The sequence below is a fragment of the Cucumis sativus genome, chromosome 7, assembly GCF_000004075.3.
Source record: "Cucumis sativus cultivar 9930 chromosome 7, Cucumber_9930_V3, whole genome shotgun sequence".
Taxonomy (NCBI): Eukaryota; Viridiplantae; Streptophyta; class Magnoliopsida; order Cucurbitales; family Cucurbitaceae; genus Cucumis; species Cucumis sativus.
In genome coordinates this window covers 14803151-14813918 of record NC_026661.2, presented here as the reverse complement: position 1 = coordinate 14813918, position 10768 = coordinate 14803151, and the positions used below count along the sequence as shown (strand labels likewise).

The 10768-nt window shown below is 31.9% G+C and overlaps 1 non-coding gene across 1 annotated transcript; it reads right to left on the bottom strand.

Moving 5' to 3' along the window:
• Nucleotides 1–9737: 9737 nt before the first annotated feature.
• TRNAL-AAG lies at nucleotides 9738–9818 on the bottom strand. Its single transcript has one exon. It is a non-coding gene; the product is annotated as a tRNA-Leu (tRNA).
• Nucleotides 9819–10768: the final 950 nt, after the last annotated feature.

Below are 10768 nucleotides of genomic sequence, written 5' to 3'. Positions count from 1 at the left end.
TGCACGGAAAGCAATCGACTTAACCAACACCTTTTTCAAAAATATGATATTGCTTGAAAAATAAATAAATAATGTAGAACGTAGAACGTGTTAGTTTGAGGAAATTAGCCCTTCCAAAACATAGTTTTGCTAGATCTTCAAGGTCTATATTTTTAGACCTAAATCTTGTTAGTTTAAGGAAATTTTATAGTTTAATTGTAACGTCCTAGGCCCAGGATCCGAACCAGACAACACCATTCTTACTATCCTCTAAAGCTAATTAGAGTAAGAGTTCTCCACACAAACCAACACGAGTTATTTCAGGATGCTTTGTCCTCACTCACATGCATCCTAGAAAAATTCCCAAGAGGTCACCCAACATAAAATTACTCTAAGCTAAGCACGTTTAACTTTGGTGTGATTGAACCACCAAAAAGGAAGATGCACCATGTTCGTATAGGTATTAACTTTTAATTCTTTTAAGTCTTTCTTAACATTACTCTTATGTCCTCAGGATCCTTTTCATTCAGATGTGATATCGGTTCATTCATGTCTCCCTCCTAATCTCGAACGTTACATGTCCACCAGTTACAGCTTGGTTGATCCCCGAACCACATAAAAATCACTCCATTTTCTATTACCTTATCATTGTTTTCTTTCTTTCTTTTTATATTTGAACTTTTACTTTTTAGAAGTGAATTTTCATGTAATTATATTGAAATTAGAGAATATATAGGTGAGAGTCGTGGTTCTTTGTAAATTTGTTTAGAGATTAGGAACCTAGCTTGTAATTTAATTATAAGGTTTGGACTTATTATAAATATACCTATATCTTAATTAATACCTTTAGTTTTTGTTTAATCAAATCAAGGGTTGATTATTATTTCTTGTCTAATACCTAAAATATCACATAATATATTCATAAGTGTGTGTATAGAATACCTATGAGTAAGATTTGATTCATGAATACAACTTTTTTGTTCCAAGGAATTTATGCTCACATGATCAATCTAGGATTAAGAGAAAAAAAAAAATCAGTTAGATTTACTTAGGTTACTAATGTGGTTAATTGTCCTTGACCTTTTTCCTTTGTGTTCAATCCAAAGTGTTTATACTTACATAGAAAATGCTATTGTGCTAGGTTAAAATTAAGATATGCTTGTAATTAATACCATAAGACACATGTTTCAATCTTATCGAATGACTTTTGATTGACGTACATGTGATCCATTTACAATTTAGTGGATCTCCTCTTCCTCTGAGCTAGGTTGTTTCATGAGAGAATAAACTTTATGTTTAAATAATGGAAGATAATTCAAACCTACATTGAAAGAAACACAATAATTTGAATATATGAACAATAATAAGAATAGTATTACCTTTTTACAATTATTTAGCAATAATTCTTTAAAACAATTATATAAAAAAGAAAAAGAAAAAGAAAAGGAAAGAAAAATATCTTTTCCCAACTAAAGCTCTACAAAGAATAGGTTTTAGAGTAAATTAGAATGGGGCCTCCCACTATAAGCCAAAAAAAAACAACTTCAACTCTTAGTTTTTATCAACTTTTGCTTTGCTTCTCTCTCTCTCTCTCTCAATGTTGACACAAATGGTTGCCTTTTTCTAAAGAGTTGGGAATTTGAGGTCTGAGAGGTTGATGTAACTTACAAGCTTGGAATCAAATGAAACTAAACTCCAAACTTTTATTATCTACCAATTGTTTTTTATTTGTTGAATCCAATGCCCTCTTATATGCTTAACATGTAGGGTTAAATGTGTATTTAAGAAAAAATCATTACAAAATTGTATCCGTCTAAAAATGAAATATTAGTATAGATGTCGTATATTCATATAATTAAATCGATACGAATTTGAATATATAAGGATAAAAGATATTATTATTTTTTATATATATATATATATATTTATTTATTTTGTATCATTAATTATTTAAAATATATATCTTATCTTCTTCCAACTTTATATTTTTTAAAGAATTTCTTTATTGACTTGAGCAATTATTATTGGTATCTACGTAATCTTATATTTACATATATATATTCTTTTATACATTTAGGTTGGTGAATGAAGTGATACTTTATCCAAGCAAAAGAATGAAAGAGATGGCAAGTACTCAACTACATGGTTACTATAGCGTGTATTGAACACTTAGTGAATTTTGTATTTTGTCAACTAATTTATGTTTTGTAATTACATTATATTCAATGAATACTTTATCTTGCATTGTTTTGATTGCTTCTTTATTTGAGCAAATTATTGAATACTTTTCTTCACAATCTAAATGGTTTATAAATTTTCAATATAGAAGGAAAGTTGTTCATGCCTCTTTGAATTTAACTAAAACCAAAAGTAATTTATTTGAATGATACTTAAACAATAAAACTAATTTATTTCTGGAACCAAAAGCAAATTAGACGAGAAAGGAAATGATTGTTGAAAAATAAAATTAATTGGTGGTAGGTATTGAGTAAAAGCTATAAGAAATTTTGTATAGCAAAAAAGAAAGCTATCAAAAGTTTATTGCTATACCTATAGTAATAATAAATAAAAACGGACCAACTTTATTATTGCATGAAATTACAGCTATAAACATTAATTATATTATAACGTTAAAGAATAATATTATAAGTTAAAGATAGTTTATAAGTTATAAGTTTCCTAAAACACATCTTGGAATGTTTTGATAGCAACAAATATAAGTTATACCTTCATACTCTATTATAACATGGACTGTTAAAACGGAAAGGGAGGGATGAAAATGAAGTTTGAATAATAAAGTATGGAGTTTATTGAATTGTACGACAAAGGGCCCACGGAAAAAGGAAGAAAAGAAAAGAAAAGAAAAGAATAAGAATAGAAGAAATAGTTAATAGAGAGAAAAAGAAGAAGAGGAAATTTTATGAGTAAAAGAGAGGTCCCACGAGAGGGGTGCACATGAAGAGGAAGAGATGAGATGTGTATTGCTGTCGGATGTTGAGATAATAATAGACAAATTCCATAAATCAAGGGAATCGCATCCCACTCTTCCCTTCTTCTCTTCAATATATTTCTCATACCCATTTTTTAAATATAGTAGTTATTATTTTGTCAATGGTTTTAGTAGTTTGCTGCTTTTAGAAATGACTAATTAATCTTGAGCTAAAACGTGTCTTTTGTTTGCTCATCAAATATTCATAATCTAATCAACAAAGTTTCTTGACTAGTGTGAGTAATTGGCCTCTATGTAGAGACATATAAACGTAGATCAAGTTTCAATAATAGACTAAATGATCTATAGTATATGAATAAAGTTGAGTGTCTTACTTTCGGGACATTTTGGATGTCACATCTTATTCAATTCTCACACCACACGGATAAATGGAGGACGTGCCACATAGACATTCAATGCATCTTTCTCGTATAATGACTCGCCAAACGCTTAGTAAGTAGGACAACTTCTTAAAGTAAAATTTTAAATGTAGGAGATGAGTTTGAAGGCAGGAAGAACACTTCATTGATGAGAAACTATAAGGGTACATTTGATCATTGGTACCCACGTTTTCCAAAAGGGACAAAATACAGACTTGACTCGACTTTACTCGTCTAACCCATACATGTTATGCGTCAGCCAAAGTATTGTTGATGTCAAACCCTCCGTCAGCAAGAACGTCGTCGGAAAACTTAGTCTGACGTGCAAAATGGAAGACGTCGACATTGCTTATCTCCGACGCACTGAATTTCAAAGTGTAGACGACGTCTGTATTGAAATAAGACCGATGTAATCTAAGTGCATCGGAGAACTAGGAATATCGACATCGCATCAGGAAACGTTTCCTCCGACGTGATCTACATATGTCACAGAAAATCATGATACGCGTTGAGATAAATATTTCAACTATTTTGTTATTTTTTTAATTTTTAATTTTGTTTTTTTTTTTGTTTTTGTTATCTGAGGTATTGTTTTTGGTTATGCTTTATAAGACAATAAATTAAATTTGTAACAAATTATGAAAATTAAAAAATTGCAATTTATAAAACAAGATATGAAATATATATCACAAAATTTACAAATAAGATGTTTAAAATAATTACATTAAAATAAAAAAAAAATCTACACCTATGTCCTATTACATATTAGCGGACACCAAATAAAGAATGTCAAAACTACAAATGGTATAAAATTGCAATTAGAATATCACAGATGCAAAATTAAACAAATTAAATGTTGAAAAGTACGTACCCCAAGTGTTCACAATCCTCTCTGTGCCCGACTCATCTCCTCGATCATCTTCTCCATCTCTTCCATTTGTCATGCATGTTCTGCTATTTGTCGATCCCGCTCATCCACCCTTAATCTTCAATAAGGTGGTTAGCATTTTCAAGGCTGACCTTTAGTTTGCTAACTTGTGTCATGTGTGCCTGGTGGTTATAAGAGGAGGAAGAAGTGGAAGCAGAACTCTTTCGGGACTTGAGCTTGGAGCCCCAACCAAGACCTTTTGAATAGCCCAATTGTTTATCCAAAATGGTCTCACATATCTCTCCCCTAGAGAGTGGTTGAGAACTTGAAATCAAGCATGAACCATTGCTACAAAAGAAATAGGTTTGAGGATTAGTCTTCTACACACGTAGGTTCAACATATATATATGTTCAAAAATTTTAAAACTTATTGCTAGGTCGCCCTTGGACCATCGATGTACTCTGGAGGTACATTGGCCCACTTTAGGGTCTGGATAAGAAACATGTCTCGTGTTAACACACCAATCGTTCAGCTGAAACGAGGGGCGTGTGACGAGACAGACCTGTCCCCTCCTAGGGGAATTGAAATGGGGATCCTCCCATTTTATTGTACATACCTTTTCAACTCCATGTTTCGGGAGTGCTGTCATCTCCTCAAGGTAGGAGAGGGTTGAAAAGGATGTACTAAAAAACACACTATCAAATCCAGTAACCATAACTACAAATATTTATGGTAACGAGACTAACCTAAAGTGTTGCGCCCACCGAAGACAATCCTCTCGCGTTATCTAACTCGTCCAAGTTCAAAAAAATGTATGCCTTATGAACACCACTCAGAAATGACATAATTTCTGTAGACATAAAAACCATTAAACGTTAAACAAATGTGAATATCACAAACTAAATATATAGAAAAATGACTAATGTGTATACGTGAAGAAGCCATTGTTATTCATCATCGCTTAACCCACTTTCCGATCTTTCCACCACTGTAGGGTTAACTTCAATTTTGCACAGAGTGTCATTCTTAATAATGTGTTCGTCCACACAATGTCTAACGATGATTTCCATTACATTAAGTTGGTCATTCTCAATATCTTCCACTTATGGCACATCTTATACACGTTTATTTTGTACCACTTGAACAGTTTTCCAATTGGTACCATTTTTAGGGTCCTCGAGGTAGAACACTTAATGTGCTGGATTACGAGAATACATCGGTTTCTCAGCAAACAAAAAATGCGTGTTTATTGATTTGTAGTCTAGTTCCATGTGCGTTCTATGATTTTTATGTTACTATCTATGTCACCACCTACACTTAAATAGCCAAGCACATCATCCAAATGGATATTGAACGTGCAACACTTCATCCAAAATATCGTATAAATTATTGTTGACACGTTCACTACCTTCACCAACTACCATGACTTCACTGTTTTGTGTTGTGCATTGGGAATCATGCTCCAACATGTGAAATCGTATGCCACCGACAACACATCCACTATAAGAGCGAACCTTAAGTGAAGGCTTAAGAAAGGTTTTCTCTCTCACACATTTCTATAACCTGAAATTGATGTAAATGAATTATATATAAAGTATCAAATAAGCATGTACGAATTATTGAATTCTTTTTCTATATATACTTGAGCTCTGAACCATCAGGAAATGCTTGTTAATGTCTTTTTAAAATCTTAGAGATGCTTTCACCTCGATGATGTATCAATCTCAGGTGTTTCTTAAAGTACATTATGGTGAGTTTGTGTGTCGACAATAACAAAGACTTAAGATATAAGATGAAAGTATGAATTGAGGTTAGAAATACGTACTTGCGGTAGTCCGTTATTTCATGCACATTGTTGTGGATGTACCAATGAAAGAGCAGTTCCCCTTCCTGTGATATGCTTAAAAAATATGACGCTCCTAATGGACGTACTTTCTGAATGAATGCTTTGATCTCACCAATCACCTCATCCTATGAAATGCCATAATCATTTCGTTCATCTCTGATGAATCAAGTCTCAATCCCACTTAGATACCTCAAACAAAAAGTCCATAATTTAGTCATCAAATATTCTTTTGCAATAGATCCCTCAAGACGTGATTTGTTACAAACATACTATTTTAGTGTGAAAAGACTTCTTTCAATGGGATACATCTAACTGTAAGAAACCAAACCAATAAACTTGGTTGCATATGGTAAGTGAATGACAAGGTGTACCATTACGCTGAAAAAATGCAAGTGGAAATATTTTTTCCAATTTGCAAAGTATGATTATGATATCTGCTTGTAATCTGTTCAAATCACTTTTATCGTCCTAGCGCACATATCACGAAAACAACTACATAGTTCAGTAATAACGGTATAGACATTTCTCAATAAGAATGCTCGAACACCAATGGGTAGAAGTCGGTGTAGCAAAACATGATAGTCGTGTGTATTGAGACCTGATATTTTTCTCTTGTATCCCTTTCACAATTCTGAAATATTAGAAATAAATCCATCAGAAAACTTAACTACTATTAGGAACTTGCAAAACTCAACTCGCTCACTGTTAGTCACTGTGTAACTCGCATATGGTTTCACCCATTTGTTACCGACTTCTATCAAATGTAAATACTTTCTTATTTTTAAAATCTTAGAGATGTTTTCTCTTGTTTCCAACCAGGCATTCATGGTATCCTTGGTTTTTCCTTTAATATTCAACAATGTACCGACCGAGTTGTTACAAACATTCGTTTCAATATGCATTAGATCAAGTTTGTGATGAATTAGTAATCTCGACCAGTAAGGAAGATTGAAGAAAATATTTTTCTTAGTCCAATTAAAAGCTATTTTTTTTAATCTTTTAACGAATGATGCTTACTCATAATTGAAAACTCCAACAAATCTAATTGTTCTAGGATTTCACGGCCATTCATTACTATTTGAGGTGCCTTACACTCTACTTTTCTATCATGTAGCCTACTTCTACGCCAAACATGGTTATTTGGAAGATAACGTTGATGCCCTATGAAATTTATTTTTCCTATCATCTCAAACAATGATCTATCTCTCATTCAAATGGGACATGCCTAATACCCCTCCATACTCCATCCAAATAGGTCTCCATTTGTCGGAAAGTCATTAATTGTCCACAACAAGGCTGCATCAACTGAAAACATTGATCTGTAAGACAATCATACATACACACACTAAAAGTCCATAAACTTTTTAGTTCCACAATCAATGGTTGTAAGTACACATCAATTTTCGTACCAGGAGATTTTGGATCGGGAATAAGTAATGACACAAAGAAGCCCACATACTGTAAGGAATTAACACCATAGGACACATACTGTACGAGGTACTCATATGATCGAATGAATTAAATCTATCTAAAGCTAACCTGAAACAAACGTTTCATGGATCTAAAGCAAAATCAGGAAATTTAGAATCAAAGTGCTTCCATTCCTTTACATCAGTTGAATGTCTCAACACATCCTCTATTTTCATTCATTTATCCTTATGCCATCTCATGTCCGACGAGCTTTCTAGTGATACAACAAGCATAGTAATATCTGCACCAATGGAAAGTAGCGTAATACTTTTTGCGATATTTTTGTCTTTGATCTTTTAGAACTAACCTTGTATCGAGACTCACCACAAGTCTAACACTATTGGAAATTTCCAAATTCCTTCCAGAATAATATACAGTCATACTTACAGGCTTGAATAGCCTCATATCACAATCCCAACTCATGCAACTTCCGTTTGGCTTCATAGAATGAACTAGGGATTTTGGTACCTTGTTGTGGATTAATTGGAATTAATAATCTCAGGTAATTTGCATTGACATATAATTATTTTCGATGAAACATAAGAATAATTTGTATTCAATTTATATACATGCAGTCCCCTCGTTAATTGGATTATGTAGGTTGTGGGTACAATGTCCAAAAGTACATACACAAAATAGTGCATAATTATAGTACTTCCATTACTACCCTTGTAAGTTTCTACCTTCACTTTTTATATGTTGTAATTCAATAAATGATCTAAACTCATTCTTTCCATATCTTTCTTTCTTTGTGTAGTTCTTTACAAAAAATACATATAGACAAGAGGAGATTGACGAGATTCAAACAAAATGGACAAGTTTTGTTGACCAATTTGTGTAAGGTTTTACATTATCTTTTGTAATATATAAGTTGGTAGTTGACTTTAGTTTGTGGGTTGTTGTACATACTATGGATTTTTCTGCTTGTAGCTTTCTACATGTAGTTTTGAAGGGACGGGTGGTCTTATAGTTTTTGAAATGGTGTGGGGTCCTGTAGTAATTGATGTTTATTAGACATCGTGTACATATACTTTAGTTAGTGGAGGAACTTGTTGTATACATACTTTAGTTTTGTAATATATCATGATCTTACATATTATTTTTAGATGTTGACTTTTCACTTATAGTGGTTGGATATATTGTGTTTATTGATATGTGATTATATATAGGTGTTGGATTATGCGTATTTGTTGTAGTACTATATGGAAGTGTGGACAAGTGTGTTGGTATATTAGGTGTTGGATCTTGTGCATTGCAAGTGAAATAGAAATATTATTGGTTTGTCATGGACGACAATATGCGTTTATTGATACGTGATTATATATAGGTGTTGGATGATGTGTATTTGTTGTAGTTCTATATGGAAGTGTGGAAAAGTGTATGTTGGTTTTTAGGTGTTGATATTTTGCCTTGCAGATGAAATATAAATAATATAAGGTTTGCCATAGAGTAATAGTCATTCTATAGCTAGCAAGCGTGCAACGATTTTTTTTTAATATATTTTCCATAATATTCTATGACAAACATTTCATGTCGTAATTCGTGGTAAATAATGTCGGTTTTGACATAATAAAAAATAGAAAATAATACAATAATTTAATAAAAATGAATTTGAAAAAACGGACCAAACAAAGCTTTGATGTTAGTTTTAAAACTACATTAAAGGTCTCTTTAATGCCGGTTTTAAAACAATACTAAAGGTCAATCGACACTAGAGACCTTCAATAACACCATCATAGTTTAAAAAGGATATTAAAGTGACCTTTAATGTCGTTTCTAAACCGATATAAATCGTTATTAAAGCCAAAATGACATAAAGTCCTTTAATAACGCTAGCAAAGATGTTGGTTGTCAACTAACACTAAAGGCCTTTAATGTAAATTTTAAACCGACATTAAAGGCCAAATTTCTTCTAGTGAGTTGAGTTGCAATGCTAAAAGTCAAACTAAAGTTCTTGACAGAATCCAGCCAGAATTTGGTTTTAATAAAAATCTGAATTTCATGAGAGAATTTGAAAAGATATTAAAACCCGCTTGCAATTTAATTTTTGTGTATACAATTAAAATTTTCAATCAGATGCATGAAATGTTGGAAACAATTAGGTATGAAATGAATGATTTGGTTGGGGACATTTGTGAATATATAAGTTTCATATATTTTATACTTTGGTAAAAATAGTATTTTCTCTTGCAATATAAAAATAATGTTGAGAGTGGGATTTGAACCCACGCCCTTTCGGACCAGAACCTTAATCTGGCGCCTTAGACCAACTCGGCCATCTCAACAATTGATGGCTACAAAGTTAAATTGAATTAAATCTCCCCTTTAATTAATATAGTTAATGAAAAGGTGGAAGAATAAGAAAGAGATTTTTGAAAAAAAAAACAGTGGTGGATGAAACAGAAATTTTTAGTCACCAAAATTTGAGTCCTATCAATTATTTATAAATTAAAATATGTGTGAGGTTAATATAATTAATGCTTAATATTTGTAGACAGTTTAGTGGTAACTATGCTTATCAGCCTCCTTCCAATCAGAGTTCAATTCTATTTATATACATATATACACACACGTATACGTGCGTCCATGTGTTTTGTTGAATTGGCTCAGAAAACAAATATTTGAAATTGCAAAAAAAAAAAAAAAACAGTTTGATTGCGCTCGATTAAAGTAATGGTGTGTTTTTTCTTAAGAGTATGTTTGCCAACTTTTCAACCATTCAATTAAACATACATACTTTGCTTGTTCAATATTTTAGCACTCGAGAAAATCCATATACATGTTTCAATATTTTGCATAACATTCATTGTAGTTCTTTGAAGTTGACAAAAGCTATTTCTTCACATATTCAATAATAAGCTATTTCTTCACACGTTCAATAAAATTTACAACATACGACCTTAAGAATAGGAAATAATTAGACCATCTAAGTTCTATTTATATGTGTTGAATGATAAATTTTGAATCAATAAAAGATTAACATGTCGTTTATCAAATTAAAAACAAAATTACAAACCATCATATTTGAGACTTATTAAAGGTTAACCTGCATTCCAAATTGAAATTGAACTCATACGTTAATTAATTTCAATGATGTCAAGTGTTTTCACTGTGACCATTTGATCAAACAAAATAATTTAGTTCAGTTTCATATTAATATTTAATCTAAAAAGTTGGTTGAGCCCCAAATAGACTCAATTTGGCCAAAAGGCCAGTCACTCAAGCACAAGATCCA